Source organism: Odocoileus virginianus, chromosome 9 (genome assembly GCF_023699985.2).
Source record: "Odocoileus virginianus isolate 20LAN1187 ecotype Illinois chromosome 9, Ovbor_1.2, whole genome shotgun sequence".
Lineage (NCBI taxonomy): Eukaryota > Metazoa > Chordata > Mammalia > Artiodactyla > Cervidae > Odocoileus > Odocoileus virginianus.
Window position 1 is genome coordinate 21568728 of NC_069682.1, and position 17326 is coordinate 21586053.

A 17326-nucleotide genomic window follows, 5' to 3' on the forward strand; every position below is an offset into this window, starting at 1 on the left:
TTATACAATGTATGTAACCATATAGCCAGTGGATAATACTTACATAGTGCTTCTGTGGCATGGATTTACCTTTTTACTATATTTTGTAAACTTTTTGTCTAATTTAAAAATTTCCCTTCGTTTTTAACCTGCTCATATCTTTATATTACAGTCAGTTTCTTCTAGATAGGATATAGTTGGGTCTCTATTTTTCTTATCCAATCTAACAATCTCTTTTAATGGAGTGCTTTTTTAAAAAAAATTGCATTATACTTGATATATAACATTGTATTAGTTTTAGGTGTCCAACATAATGATTTGAACATATGTAATAATGGCATGTCTAGACAATTTACATTCACTGTAATTATTGATGTGATTAGATTTAAATTTACTACTTGGCATTTGTTTTCCATTGGTCCCAATCTATTCTTTGTCTTTGTTTCCCTTTGTTTCTTTATTCATCTGTAGTAATTGAATCTTTTCATGATTCCTTCTGATTTCCACTATTGGCTTACTTAGGGCTTCCCAAGTCGTGCTGCCGGTAAAGAAGCCACCCGCCAATGCGGGAAACACAAGAGATGCAGATTCAATCCCTGGGTCAGGAAAATACCCTGGACAAGGACATAGCAACCCACTCCAGTATTTTTGGCTGGAAAATCCAGAGAGCCTGGCGGGCTATACAGTCCATAGGGTTGTAAAGAGTCAGACACTACTGAAGCAACTTAGCACGCTGGCTTACTAGCTGTGTGTGTGTGTGCTCAGCCATCTCTGACTCTTTGCGACCCTATGGACTATAGCCCTCCAGGTTTCTCTGTCCATGGGATTTTCCAGGCAAGAATACTGGAGTGGGTTGCGATTTCCTACTCTAGGGGATCTTCCTGACCCAGGGACTGAACCAGCATCTCCTGCATCTCCTGCATTGGCAGAAAGAGTCTTTATCACTTTGCCACTGGGGAATCCCGGCTTACTAGCTATATCTCCTTTAAACATTTTGTTAGTGGTTGCTCTAGGGTTATTTAAATATCATACATAGTCACAGTCTGCCTTTAAGTAATATTTTATCACTTCATGTGACTTGTAAGAATCTTACAACAGGACACTTCTGCCTTCTTCCTTTTCTCCTTTGTGCATTTGTTGTCACACATTTTGCTTCTGCACATTATAAACTCTTCACTTTATTATGTTTGCTTTGTCAGATATCTTTGAAAGAGATTAAGCAGGTAAGAGGAGAGTGAAAAAGTTGGCTGAAAGCTCAACATTCAGAAAACTAAGATCATGGCATCTGGTCCCATCACTTCATGGCAAATAGATGGGGAAACAGGGGAAGCAGTGTCAGACTTTATTTTGGGGGGCTCCAAAATCACTGCAGATGGTGATTACAGCCATGAAATTAAAAGACACTTACTCCTTGGAAGGGAAGTTATGACCAACCTAGATAGCATATTAAAAAGCAGAGACATTACTTTGCCAACAAAGGTCTGTCTAGTCAAGGCTATGGTTTTTCCAGTAGTCATGTATGGATGTGAGAGTTGGACTGTGAAGAAAGCTGAGGGCCGAAGAATTGATGCTTTTGAACTGTGGTGTTGGAGAAGACTTTGGAGAGTCCCTCGGACTGCAAGGAGATCCAACCAGTCCATCCTAAAGGAGATCAGTCCTGGGTGTTCATTGGAAGGACTGATGCTGAAGCTGAAACTCCAATACTTGGGCCACCTCATGAGAAGAGTTGACTCATTGGAAAAGACCCTGATGCTGAGAGGGATTGGGGACAGGAGGAGAAGGGGATGGCAGAGGATGAGATGGCTGGATGGCATCAGCGACTCAATGGACATGAGTTTCAGTAAACTCCGGGAGTTGGCGATGGACAGGGAGGCCTGGTATGCTGCAATTCATGGGGTCACAAAGAGTCAGACACAACGGAGCAACTGAACTGAACTGAACTGAAGCAGGTGAAAGAACACTTTTGTATTTAACCACATGTTTACCATTTCTGACATTATTTATTCCATTTTGTGGATTAAAATTTCCAGCTGTTATCATCTTCCTCCTTCCTAAAGAGTTCTTTTCACATTTCTGCATTTCTGCTGGTCACAATTTTTTTGTTTTACCAGGAATGTCTGTCTTTCACCTTCTTTTTTTCCTTTTTTCTTCCTTAGTATGGTATGATTACATTTATAAGGTTGGAACATGCACATTTAAAATTGCATAGAGTGCTTGCTTTAGCTGCACATGGACTAAAATTGGAACCACACAGAGAAGATTGGCATGGTTGCTGCACAAGGATGACATAGAAATCCAGAAGCACACAACTTTTTTGTACATAAAAAAACTTTTTTGTACTGAACTATATACTTCAAAGTGGTTAACATTGTAAACTTTATGTTATGTATATTTTATCACAATAAAAAATGCATAGAAATGGATCTAGAAATATACATACAAAACTGTTAGTATTGACCTATACTCCTAGAAAGAGGAGTTTGAGGTGATAGAGTTTAAATGACAGATACTTGGAATACTGACTAAAGCAGGCTCATTAACTTCAAATTTTGAGAAATCAGAAGAGACCTCAAGAATCTCAATATTTTAAAAAGAAGAAAACATAGTATAGTTCCCAAGTTGTTATTCTCATTTTGAAAAGAGGGTCCTGGTCGTTGCAAAGAGGTGATCCTAGAAATAAGAACTGCAGCTGCTTGATTCAGCACTTCCTTTGTGAGTTGGATAAAAGCCAGAACTTGCAATGCCCTAAAACACACCTGGACAAGAACACAATGCCCTTGCAATGTTTTAGAACACAACTAGATAAAACTGCAGCCTCTTGAAAACCAAAGCATGCTTTATGGCAGCTCCTGTGTAGGGATCATCCACAGGGCACTTTGGGAATGCCGCAGGCTTCAAGTTACATCCCAGGAAAACCCGTATCAGTTGACAGAATGTTTAGTTAATTTTAAAGTTAACTTGAGTTATATTTTAAAGTAATCAAAAATTGCCTTAAAAAAAAAAAAAAACTCTTCCCATCCTTTTCCAAAGATTTTCTCTCTGCTTCTGATATTCCTTAGCTTTTTTGTCCCATCCCAAGTGCCTAGGCATACATCATTTTGTTGGGCTTGAATTTAGCCCCATGCTTACAAAAGGCTCACTTAAAATGATTAAACATGTACCCTGTGTTTCAGGGAAGTGAGGGAGTATCGGGGCAGTAAAGGGGGTTTCCTGGGATGCGGGAGGATTCTGGTTCAGACAGAATCACTGCTGTGTTTCACAACACAGGTCAACACATTTTGAACTGACAACGACATTTCATCTAACTTCTTGGGTAATTTGGCTCCCTGACCTGTGCTGTCCTTGAACTAAACAGCAAGAGAGGATGGCTGAGTGCTGAGATTCGTGCCGTGTGTGTGTTTGAGGCCGGGAGAGCTGCTCCCAGCTAATGACACCAGAGGTGTGAGCCTGTGATCCATTTGCAGATGCTCCTTGAACAGTCAAAGTGGTATCCACTGTTTAGACAAGGATATTTATTTTTAAAGCTTAACACAAATGCAAAGCTTGGACTCTGTAAGATCACAAAGTAGTATTTCATTTTGATGGGACCTTAGTAGCATACTCCATGCACTCTCAAAATCACAGTTTAGAAACTAGAGATGTCCAGAAAGGAAGCTATAAAATTATTACCATCTTATAAAATAAGGCCTGCAGGAAACAGGAAGGTTCCTGGAATCATTCAACCAACAGAGAGAAATCTGAAAACTTCTTCAGGATGGAAATTAGGGCATGTTCCTTTTTGGATCACTCCAAGTGTCTTATTTTGCATGTAATTCAATTATAAGAACAGTAATCTCTAAGGAGAATACATGGATATTAGGTGTTGGGTTCTGTCTTTGTCCATGCAGGATGCCAAAACAAAAATACCACATATTAGGTGACTTATAAACAACAGAAATTTATTTCTCACGGTTCTGGAGCCTGTCAGTGTGAGATTAGGCTGCCAGTAAGGTTGGGTGAGGGCCCTCTTCTAAGTTGCAGATTTCTTGTTGTGTCTAAACATGTCAGAAAGGGCTACTTGGGTCTTAGGTCTTTTTAAAAATAAGAGTACTAAAGCCATTGATGAGGGCTCCACTCTCCAGACCTTCCAAAGACCTCACCTCCTAATATCACTGCATTGGCCATTAGGATTCCAACATATGAATTTTTGGCAAGGACACAAATATTCAGACCACAGCAGGGCCTAAGACCACTCCCTCCTCCAGCCTCTGGCAGATACACTCAGTTAAGACCTATCTTATGGACTTTCTTGGCAGTCCAGTGGTGAAGAATCCACCTTCCAATTCAGGGGATGTAGGTTCAATCCCTGGCAGAGGAACTAAGATCCCACATGCTATGGAGTAACTTAGCATGGGTGTCACAATCACTAAGCCTGAATGCTCTGGAACCTGAACCCCACATTGAAAGAGAAGCCTGTGCACCAGAAGTAAGACTTGACATAGCCAATAGATAAATATATTCTTTAAGAAGACCTATCATATGGGGACCAATGGGCTTCCCAGGTGGCCCTAGAGGTAAAGAATCAACCTGCCAATGCAGGAGACGTGAGAGATGCATGTTTGATCCGTGAGTGGGGAAGATCCCCTATAGGAGGGCATGGCAACTCACTCCAGTATTGTTGCCTGGAGAATCCCATGGACAGAGGAGCTTGGTGGGCTACAATCCAGAGTTGCAAAGAGTTGGACATGACTGAAGTGACTTAGCATACAAGACCACACAGGGACCAATAGGCACACTTTTTAAACATGATGAAAGACTCTCCTCCTGTGTATATTCCCACCCACCAACCCAGAAGAAGTTGTGTTAAAGAAAGTGATTATAATCTTGGCCTGATGTGGGGATCCTCACTCCTTTCCTTGAAGCTTTCCAGACCCCAGAGTTCCCTTGGGGAGACAGGCATGGGGTGGGATTTAGTGCATGTTGGGACCTCTGGAGGACAGAAAGCAGAGGAGAGCACTGGTCCTTCTTGTCCATCTAGGAAGGGAGAATTGAGGCCAGACAGAACATGGTGACCTTTCATAAGAGTGCAACACGGCCTGATGAGTGTCAAGCCTTTCAACATTTCCTCCAATATCTCTTTAGGGGTGAAGGTAGACACCTCTTCCTTCATGGGCCAATTTGGAATTTTGAGTGGGAGGAATAAATGTTTCTCCTCATAGTAAAGTGGGCAAGCATGGTTTCAATTTAGATCAAGGAAATTCAAGTAAGATCAAGAAAGACTCTTCTCTTAGTAAGAATTATTCACAATGAAAACAGTTCTCACAAAAATGCTCAAGATGTGGCTTTTCAAAGCAGATGCCTAATTAAAGTCTGGCTTCCACATTGTCCATGCGTGTACTAAAAGGAGTTAGAAGAGGTTCGTGCAAAGGAAAAATAGAAGACTGCAGACACAGAGAACGTAGAACATTCCCATGAGATTGACAGTCACTACTCCATAACTGATCATAAGTGATTTGTTTTCAGAACAAATGAACAAGAGATTGAGTTGAATCTAAGTTTCTAATAGGAACCAGGGACTTCCTTGGTGGTCCAGTGGTTAAGAATCTGCCTTCCAATTCAGGGGATGTGGGTTCTACTCCTGGTGGAAAACTAAGATTCCACAGCTGCAGGGCAACTGAGTCCGAGCGTGCCGCAACTAGAGAGCCCATGCACCACAACTTCTGAAGCCTGCCAGCTCCAGTGCCCGTGTTGCAACGAGAAGCCACTGCATGCTGAAACTAGAGAAAGCCTGTGCGCTGCAGCAAAGACCCAGCACAGCCAACAATAAAAAAGGTTTTTTAAAATAAAATAAAAGGAATCAGAAAGGTGTGGGAATATTGAACTTCCGTCTGTCTCATGGGAGGAACGTTCTATTTGGTTTCTGGGCTTTATTTGATGACAATGAACTTTCACACTTCTTTGTCAGAGTACTCAGGTGTGGGGCCAAAACCTATCCATAGAGCCATTCAACCCAGAGCATGGATTATCCTCTCTCCACATCTCCTAGCACACCTAAGTAGCTATCCCCCTTCTTCTCAGATGAAAACTTCTTCAAAACTCGCCTGGAAGAGGAAGTTGCTTTCCCTTTTGCCAAACGATCCAAATGATTTGTGATTCAAGGTGATTGTTCCTCTAATTCTCCAGGTGCCTAATCTTGTAAGGCATACAACCTCATTCCACGGGGCTTTATTCTGTATTCTGAGGAAGATTATTCTATGAGTCTTGATACAGCTGACGTCACTTGAGAAAGTGTGATGTGACTGATGGGGTGAGCTGGAAACTGATTACTTTTAGTTGAAGGAGGAAGAAGCCAGAGAAGATGGAATGTGGTGAGTTCACAGGGGTGCATCTGCCCAACTTTTCTGTGACCCCAGCATTGCTACTTAACCCCGATCCAGAAGGTATCATGAAAGATTCAAAGAAATGTCTTTTAAAGCAAATTCTTATGTTAACTTATCAGCTCCCAAATAATACCAGAAAGGTGGTAACTATAATGGGTCAATAGACTTTTAGAAAATGTGTAATTCATGGCATTGTGCCAGGAAAGCATTGATCCTATAGGTTATGGGTAAATAACACAATTGTTATGCCTCATTTAAGCTCCCTATTGATTCGGAAGACAGAGTATGTCTCAGAGCAAATGTATAAATGAAGGCAAGTCTTGGATTCTCTGTAAATAGTAGAAGGTTCCTGCCACCTTTATCACTTAGCAGCAAACATGGTAGACATATACTTTCAAAGAGGAAATAATGGACCTGGGAAATTGTGTTTTCTTGAAAAACATCTTTGATAGCATAAGAAACACACACTTTGCAATCACTGTCTGGGAAGGCAAATTTCCAGGACTTTTTTTTTCCATCTCAGAACAGCTCCCTGTTTTTCTTTGTGAAGCTGTGTCACGTGAGTACCAGCAGAGATTCTGCCTAGGTATTCTATTAGCATTTACTGTAACCAGTGTGTAGAAAACCCAGATGACTAAAGTCATTGCTTTTAAAGCCCTTTTCACAATTGAATTTCCTGTGGAGAAGCAATATCCCAGGAGCATAATAGATTTTCTCCCCTCTTCTTCCATTTACACAGACACTTTCACTGCTAACTAATCAGTTGCAATTCTAATCTATATTTCTGATTTGTTTACATGCATCATGCAGGCTGGCAATCTTTTGAATTTAAATGTGACTTAAAGTAAAATAAAATAACCACAAGTAAATGACACAGAATTGCTAACAGTGGGAACCTTGTTTACATTCCACATTCTGAAAATATTTTGTTCAGCTGGCTGGGGAAACCACATGGTTGAGACAGACTGGGTGATGATTGGGTTTATTGCTTGGCTGGAACCAGGATGGAAAACGGGATGGTGTGTGATGTGGCTGTCTGTCACCTCAAGCCCAGAGAAAGAACACATTCTCAGCACACATGCGAGCCCTGCTTCAGCAGAAAAGCTCTGATAATCCTCGCCAGAGTGTCATGTGCGCCTGGCACCGGGCCAGGACAATACGCCAGCCTTTTTGAGTGTTCGGATAATCACCGTCTCTTCCTTTCTGTAGTCATCCGCGGATGCTGCCGCTTTCGTAGGACTCTCTCGGAGCCGGTTTGTTCTTCGAGCCCTTTGTTCCCTCCCGCTTTCTGGAATTATCCCCTAATACATTCATTTTTCTCCCTTTCCACCTACATTTGAAGGTGTATTGAGAGGCTTCTGCATCCCCATCACCCGACACCCCTTTTCACAAAGGGTTATTCCAGCCCAATTAAATGTAACTGGACAATAGTCCTGAACAGTCACTGAAGGAAAGGCGGCCCTGAAGATTATGGGCAACACAAAACTGCTTTCTAACACGGTCCCTGTTCTGCAAGGGAATATCTCTTTGTCAGGCCTGGAGTGGAGTGCAAAACCCAGCAAGGATTTGGTTTAAGAAACAAGAAAGGAGGCAGGGGCAGGAGGAGGATGAGGGTGAGTTTAGAAGAGAAGAATCAGGCCTTTCCTAATTGTGGTAACTCCTAAGGTACAACTCAAAAAATTAATTGTTCCACTGTTTGTTAAGAATACACTGTTGTTGTTTAGTGGCTAAGTCCTGTCTGATTCTTTGAGATTCCATGGATTATAGCCCACCAGGCCCCTCTGTCCATGGGATTTGCCAGGCAAGAATACTGGAGTGGGCTACCAATTTCTCTTCCAGGGGATCTTCCCAACCCAGGGATCGAAACCCATGTTGCCTGTATTGGTAGGCAGATTCTTTACCACTGAGCCACCAGGGAAGCCTACTGGAAGAGAACCAAAGGCACATTTTCTTTACAGACCTAATGAAGCTTTTTTACATTTTCTTTTCTATGAAAAACAAAGCCCCTTATGCCCATGCACTTCTTGAGAACACTGGCTCAGAGGAACTAATATTACTTAGGGATTTTAGGAGCCATGACAAGGGTACTTGGAAGCCTTGGAGAAGGGTGGAAAGGCATGAAAGCTCTGAGGCTCTTCTCCCAGCCTTCTAGCTGTGTATTCATAAAGGAGAGAATTTCCAGAAGCTACTGTGAGAGGTGTAACTGAACTGAGAAAGAAGAGAAGCTAAAGGCAAAGGAAGTATGCCCATCTGAATGCAGAGTTCTAAAGAATAGCAAGGAGAGATAAGAAAGCCTTCCTAAGTGATCAATGCAAAGAAATAGAAAAAAACAATAGAATGGAAAAGACTAGAAATCTCTTCAAGAAAAGTAGAGTTACCAAGGAAACATTTCATGAAAAGATGGGCACAATAAAGGATAGAAACAGTATGGACCTAACAGAAGAAGAAATATAAAGAAGAGGTGGCAAGAATACACAGAACAACTACACAAAAAAGATCTTCAGTTCAGTTCAGTCGCTCAGTCGTGTCTGACTCTTTGCAACCCCATGGATCACAGCAAGCCAGTCCTCCCTGTCCATCACCAACTTCCGGAGTCTGCCCAAACTCATGTCCATTGAGTCGGTGATGCCATCCAACCATCTCACCCTCTGTTGTCTGCTTCTCCTCCCACCTTCAATCTTTCTGAGCATCAGGGTCTTTTCCAATGAGTAAGCACTTCGCATCAGGTGGCCAAAGTATCGGAGTTTCAGCTTCAACATCAGTCCTTCCAATGAACACTCAGGACTGATCTCCTTTAGGATGGACTGGTTGGATCTCCTTGCAGTCCGAGGGACTCTCAAGAGTCTTCTCCAACACCACAGTTCAAAAGCATCAATTCTTTGGTGCTCAGCTTTCTTTAGAGTCCAACTCTCACATCCATACATGACTACTGGAAAAACCATAGCCTTGACTGGAGGGACCTTTGCTGACAAGGTAATGTCTCTGCTTTTTAATATGCTGTCTAGGTTGGTCATAACTTTCCTTCCAAGGAAAGAAAATGACTCAGATAACCATGATGGAGCCAGGATGTCAGCTAGAGCCAGACGTCCTGGAGTATGAAGTCAAGTGGGCCTTAGGAAGCATCACTACCTTCCAATCCCAAAGAAAGGCAATGCCAAAGAATATTCAAACTACAGCACAATTGCACTCATCTCACATGCTAGCAAAGTAATGCTCAAAATTCTCCAAGCCAGGCTTCAACAGTACGTGAACCATGAACTTCCAGATGTTCAAGCTGTGTGTAGAAAAGGCAAAGGAACCAGAGATCAAATTGCTGATATTCATTGGATCACAGAAAAAGCAAGAGCATTCCAGAAAAACATCTCCTTCTGCTTCACTGACTACACTAAAGCCTTTCACTGTGTAGATCACAACAAAATGTGGAACATTCTTCAAGAGATGGGAAAACCAGACCACCTTACCTGTCTCCTGAGAAATCTGTATGCAGGTCAAGAAGCAATAGTTAGAACTTGATATGGAACAATGGACTGGTTCCAGATTGGGAAAGTAGTATGTCAGGGCTGTATATTATCACCTTACTTATTTAACTTATATGCAGAGTACATCATGTGAAATGTCAGGCTGGATGAAGCACAAGCTGGAATCAAGATTGCTGGGAGAAATATCAATAACCTCAGATATGCAGATGACACCACCCTATAGCAGAAAGCAAAGAGGAACTAAAGAGCCTCTTGATGAAAGTGAAAGAGGAGAGTGAAAAAGTTGGCTTAAAGCTCAACATTCAAAAAACAAGGATCATGGCATCCAGTCCCATCACTTCATGGCAAATAGATGGGGAAACAATGGAAACAGTGACACACTTTTATTTTCCTGGGCTCCAAAATCACTGCAGATGATGACTACAGCCATGAAATTAAAAGATACTTTGGGTAGTATAGCCATTCTGACAATATTGATTCTTCCAATCCATGAACACGGTATATTTCTCCATCTGTTTGTGTCCTCTTTGATTTCTTTCATCAGTGTTTTATAGTTTTCTATGTATAGGTCTTTTGTTTCTTTAGGTAGATATACTCCTAAGTATTTTATTCTTTTTGTTGCAATGGTGAATGGTATTGTTTCCTTAATTTCTCTTTCTGTTTTCTCATTGTTAGTGTATAGGAATGCAAGAGATTTCTGTGTGTTAATTTTATATCCTGCAACTTTACTGTATTCGTTGATTAGCTCTAGTAATTTTCTGGTAGTCTTTAGAGTTTTCTATGTAGAAGATCATGTCATCTGCAAACAGAGAGAGTTTCACTTCTCCTTTTGCTATCTGGATTCCTTTTACTTCTTTTTCTTCCCTGATTGCTGTGGCCAAAACTTCCAAAACTATGTTGAATAGTAGTGGTGAGAGCGGGCACCCTTGTCTTGTTCCTGATTTCAGGGGAAATGCTTTCAACTTTTCACCATTGAGGGTGATGCTTGCTGTGGGTTTGTCATATATAGCTTTTATTATGTTGAGGTATGTTCCTTCTATTCCTGCTCTCTGGAGAGTTTTAATCATAAATGGATGTTGAATTTTGTCAAAGGCTTTTTCTGCATCTATTGAGATAATCATATGGTTTTTATCTTTCAATTTGTTAATGTGGTGTATTACATTGATTGATTTGAGGATATTAAAGAATCCTTGCATTCCTGGGATAAAGCCCACTTGGTCATGATGTATGATTTTTTTAATATGTTGTTGGATTCTGTTTGCTAGAATTTTGTTAAGGATTTTTGCATCTATGTTCATCAGTGATATTGGCCTGTAGTTTTCTTTTTTTGTGGCATCTTTGTCTGGTTTTGGAATTAGGGTGATGGTGGCCTCATAGAATGAGTTTGGCACTGTTGGTGGGAATGCAAATTAGTACAGCCACTATGGAAAACAGTGTGGAGATTTCTTAAAAAGCTGGAAATAGAACTGCCACATGACCCAGCAATCCCACTTCTGGGCATACACACCCAGGAAACCAGATCTGAAAGAGACACGTGCACCCCAATGTTCATCGCAGCACTGTTTATAATAGCCAGGACATGGAAGCAACCTAGATGCCCATCAGCAGACGAATGGATGAGGAAGCTGTAGTACATATACACCACGGAATATTACTCAGCCATTAAAAAGAATTCATTTGAATCAGTTCTAATGAGATGGGTGAAACTGGAGCCCATTATACAGAGCAAAGTAAGCCAGAAAGATAAAGACCATTACAGTATACTAACACATATATATGGAATTTAGAAAGATGGTAACGATAACCCTATATGCAAAACAGAAAAAGAGACACAGATGTATAGAACAGACTTGTGGACTCTGGGAGAAGGCGAGGGTGGGATGTTTCAAGAGAACAGCATCGAAACATGTATATTATCTAGGGTGAAACAGATCACCAGCACAGGTTGGGTGCATGAGACAAGTGCTCGGACCTGGTGCACTGGGAAGACCCAGAGGGATCGGGTGGAGAGGGAGGTGGGAGGGGGGACCGGGATGGGGAATACATGTAAATCCATGGCTAATTCATTTCAATGTATGACAAAAACCACTGCAATGATGTAAAGTAATTAGCCTCCAACTAATAAAAATAAATGGGGGAAAAAAAAAACAATCTAAGACATCTGCATTGCCTGAAAAAAAAAAAAAAAAGAAATTAAAAGATACTTGCTCCTTGGAAGAAAAGCTATGACCAACCTAGGCATATTGAAAAGCAGAGACATTACCGACAAAGGTCCATATAGTCACAGCTATGGTTTTTCCAGTAGTCATGTATGAATGTGAGAACTAGACCATAAAGAAAGCTGAGGACTGAAGAACTGATCCTTTTGAACTGTGGTGTTGGAGAAAACTCTTGAGAGTCCCTTGGACTGCAAGGAGATCCAACCAGTCCATCCTAAAGGAAATTAGTCTGAATATTCATTGGAAGGACTGATGTTGAAGCTGAAACTCCCATACTTTGGCCACCTGATTCGAAGAACTGACTCATTTGAAAAGACCCTGATACTGGGAAAGATTGAAGGTGGGAGGAGAAGGGGACGACAGAGGATGAGATGGTTGGATGGCATCACTGACTTGATGGACATGAGTGTGAGCAAGCTCCAGGAGTTGGTGGTGGAGAAGGAATCCTGGTGTGCTACAGTCCATGGGGTCACAAAAGAGTCAGACACCACTGAGCGATGAAACAACAACAAAGGATGAATATGATCCTCTAAAATTTACACAGTGAAACCTAATCCCCAAGATGATGTTACTAGGTGGCAGAAGCTTTGGGATGTAATTAGGTCCCCATAAGAAATTAGTGCCCTTATGAAAGAGACCCAAGAAAGCTCTCTCCCCCTTCTGCTACGAGAGGCGAGTGAGAAGTCTGCAACTCAGAGGGTACCCTCAAATGATCACGGTGGCACCCTGATCTCTGACTCCTAGCCTCCAGAACTGTGAGAAATAAATTTCTATTGTTTATAAGCTGCCCTGTCATAATTGTTGGGTTTTAGCAGTCTGAACAAAGACAAGATGTAAAAGACAGCAAGTGGATTGAATTTCAGAAAGAAGGAAATTATATTTGACCAGACCTTTGAATATGGGTAGAGAATAGATAGTTAAACATTTAGAGGATGATCTTAGTGAGATGGCATAAGAGTAAAGACCCAGATAAGGGAAAATAGAAGAATCTTATCTAATGACTTTAGTTCATTCTTTTTATTCAGAGAACACTGGCACTGCTTACCACAACTACTGAATGATATAAGTAGTTGCTATTCATGATTGCTGTGATAGGTAACTGGAAACATTACTGCTAGGAGTATTTAAAAAGGATATCTTTTACTGCCCCACCAAAGAATATTGTGTTGATGTTTCCATCTCTTTTACTATCTGAAAGAGTTAAATAAAATTTATTCAGAATGTGTGTCTGATACAGAAATGTATTACTATTCTTTCACCTTCTGGTTGTGTTTTATTTGGATTACTTAAAGATGTTTACCTTGGCCTATAAATTCAAGGATGATATAAATCTTCAGAACATGTTATATACCTGACTGCCCTACTGAAAACTTTTTTTTTCTCTGATAATATTAGAAAGCTTGTCAGACGTTGGGATGAATATTTTCAGTTAGAAGTTAATTGCATTGACGATAATGTACATCTATGCCTCTGAAAATAAATTATGTCAAATGTCTGCTTAAAATTACCTTAGTAATTGATACATCTTCTCAAGAGCTGATCACTGAAATGTACAGATTTTTGCTTCCAGTTTGTTTACCTGAGATTATCTTCATATTCCTAACAAGAGGATTTTAGCTGCTGTCTTAAAATGTTGAGAGATCTGTGTTTTCCTCTCATCTTATTAATTTGGTGACTATCACTTACATTTTTTTAACCTTAGAATCATCTTTGCCTCTTCCCTTTCCTTGTTCCATGGAACACCAGTGCTGAAGCCCTAGACTCCTCATCTTAATACCTTTTCTTTCTAGTTCTTGTTATCTATACTCATTTACAGATGTGTATCACTGGTAGGTTATCATAGTAATAAACTGTTACTATTACTATTATCATAGTAATAAACAGAAAAATAAACTGTTTCTGGTTCCTTACCTCCATATTTTCTACCAGATAAATTATTATGAAACTCAAATATCAGAATACATTAAACACACATGGATACACAGACAGATAGACACACAGACACACACATAGTTGCTCTATTTTCCCTGCCAGGAAACTTCGATCTAGCTTGGTTCATCTCCTGGTTGCCTCTTCACACTCCCCAAGATCACCCCCAACTCCAGTCTTTTACCTCTGCCATTTTCCACCTTGGACTACTCTTCCTTCTCCTACCATCTCTAAATCCTGCCTGTGTTTAAAGGTTTATCTTGAGTCCACGGAGCTTTCCTCAGTGACTTAAATCACAGTTATCTTCATCTTTCATGAAATTATCTAATTTGATTTATGCATGCCACTCACTTTGACTTTCTACTACTCTTCGCATGTTATGGTTACTCAGCGATGTTCATTGATGTCTGCATAATCACCTCTATTGACAACTGACTAGAAATTGTGGATATTTTGCCTGAACTTTTTTTTTTCCTTGAACACCATGCCCTGATTGTAGGCATACACCATCAGCCTTATCTGTGATATTCTCTCTGATTTGACTTCAATAGGTGCTTAGCTATTTGCATCCAAGCATTGTCTATTTGTGTATTCATTGTTTAACCATTAATTGATTCATTTAAGGGCCATGACTCTGGGTCAGGTGCCCTACTGACACTGGGATACACGAGTGAATAAGAGGTCACCATTTTCATGAGAACTTTACAGTCCACACTGACTCAGATCAAGGGACAACAAAAGTGTTGATTCAGCTTTTGGATAATACTTAGAACTGATGGCTCAGTCTGAACGAAGTTGAATAAAAAACCACAGATACATTGTATGAACTAATTCTCTAGAAAAATTTGCCAAGGACTTTGAAAACATCCTTGGTCACTAAACATGCAGAGCCAACATCAGGAAATAATAGGGGGTGATAAGTTAGGAGCTTGGGACTAACATACACATACTACTATATATAAAATAGATAACCAACAAGGACCTGCTATATAGCACAGGGAACTCTAGTCAATATTCTGTAATTACCTGTATGGGAAAAGAATGGATATATGCATATGTTTAACTGAATCACCTTGCTGTACACTAGAAACTAACTCAACATTGTAAGTCAACTGTACTCCAATAAAAATTTTTAAAAAATGAATGTGATATACCACATTTATAGAATAAAGGATGTAAATCACATACACAAAAAATTTAAATCCCGAGGACAGTCATATTATGCTAAAATGACTAATTTTTATTTTTGCTTATAGAGTTAACATGCACTTCGCCAACTCTGTTACTGAACTGTCCCAAATCACAAAATAAATTTAGTATTGTATCCATATAGGTAGAAGAATTCTATAGCCAGTAAAGAGATAAAAATAAATTCAAAAAAGGGGGAACTAACAATAAAGGTCATGAAATGAGATAGTGGGGACCATTCATTGCTATTTTTACCTACTTTGGCCTTTATTCTAAGCTTGGAGAGATGGCTCATGAGAGAAAAATGTGGGGAATGGACAGAAAGAAATCACGTGAACTCCACCTTAGTAGCTGCTTTGTTATATTTATTTAGGTTTTCTAGACTCTTTCTTTCTGGCACAGTGGTAATGAATCCACCTGCAATTGGAGGAGACAAAAAGAGACTCAGGTTCAATTCCTGGGTCAGGAAGATCCCCCTGGAGTAGGAAATGGCAACCCAGTCCAGTATCCTTGTTGGGATAATCCCATGGACAGAGAAGCCTGGAGGGCTACAGTCCATGGGGTTGCAAAGAGTCAAACACAGCTGAGCATAGCACATTAAAAATTAAATAGGAAGATGAGTAAGGAAAAATTATTTCATTAAATCATGTTTTATATCAGAGAATTCCATGGAAGGCCAGGTTGTAAAATTCAGGTAAGACCTCTGTCTAGAGTAGTGGTTTATAAGCTTGGCTTCACTCCAGAATCACCTGAAGAGTTTTTAAAAAGACTGTGCCTGGTTGGTCTAATGGTAGTGGTTTACCAGAACTTATTAACATTAGTGTCACTAAAGTTGGTATACAACCCCACCACTGCTAAGTTCAACTGGTTTAAAAAAAAAAAAGTCTCTGTCTGGATCTCAAATAGATTCAGATTTAATTGGTCAGGGGTGCTGCCTGGAAATCTGGACTTTTGAAAGCTTCCCAGGTGATTCTAATGTGTAAGTTTGAGGATCAATGAACTTGAGTCAGGCCTCCAATACAAGGCACAGCCCATTTGGAGGCTTTCTATTACCTTTCCAGGGAGCTGGGAGACAAGATATTACCAAATGTAGCCTTTTCCAGAGGAAATTCAAAACACATTCTTAAAGGACTGAATTGAAATCTACATTGTAACAGGCATCCATCAATTGAATAGCAAAGAAACTACATAACCCATAGTTAAATAAGAAGAAAACCCCAACAAGAAAAGGGGTTTGTTAATAAGCATTATTAGATAACAGTGACATAGCTAGAAAAAACCTGCAAATATGCACTGAAGTATTTTATAATAATTATAAAAGTATTATAACAGTTGGTGCTTTGCTCTAAAATATATATTATTATAAACAGTTTTTTTCTGCATTAGCCTCTGCCTATGTCAGTTACCCTAACCCTTCTGTTGTCAGATGGTTCAAGAGTTTATCTTTCTCTTTGCTCACGTCTGGTTCACAGTTGTGCTCTATTTCCTCCAAGGTTGGATTTTGTGAGAAATGGGATGGTTAGGGAAGAGGAATTGTTATGGTTCCTTCTTCTGCACCATTTTTACTCACAACACTCTTACAGAAAATACACACCCATTAAATTCTTCATCTTTCTGCACACAAACTGGGTGTACTACAATTCAATTCAATTCTGATACAAACCACCCAGAGTTAGAAAGACCCACAGGGTTGGCGCTCAGTCCCACAAATCTGCCCCAACTTCAGACAACATCTGCAGGTCCAGGTTATCATCTTTAATTCTGACCAGTCTTCCTCTTGAGAAACCTGTATGCAGGTCAGGAAGCAACAGTTAGAACTGGACATGGAACAACAGACTGGTTCCAAATAGGAAAAGGAGTACGTCAAGGCTGTATATTGTCACCCTGCTTATTTAACTTATATGCAGAGTACATCACGAGAAACTCTGGGCTGGAGGAAGCACAAGCTGGAATCAAGATTGCTGGGAGAAATATCAATAACCTCAGATATGCAGATGACACCATCCTTATGGCAGAAAGTGAAGAAGAAAGAGCCTCTTGATGAAAGTGAAAGAGGAGAGTAAAAAAGTTGGCTTGAAGCTCAACATTCAGAAAACTAGGATCATGGCATCCGGTCCCATCACTTCATGGCAAATAGATGGGGAAACAGTGGAAACAGTGGCAGACTTTATTT

The 17326-nt window shown here is 40.3% G+C and overlaps 1 long non-coding RNA gene and 1 other non-coding gene across 4 annotated transcripts in view; one reads left to right on the forward strand and one right to left on the reverse strand.

The window, feature by feature from the left end:
• Positions 1-17326, reverse strand: part of LOC139036575 (uncharacterized) — a 113675-nt gene that overhangs the window by 39813 nt on the left and 56536 nt on the right. The window lies entirely within an intron of this gene.
• Positions 2190-2295, forward strand: LOC139036819 (U6 spliceosomal RNA). Its single transcript, XR_011489686.1, has one exon. It is a non-coding gene; the product is annotated as a U6 spliceosomal RNA (small nuclear RNA).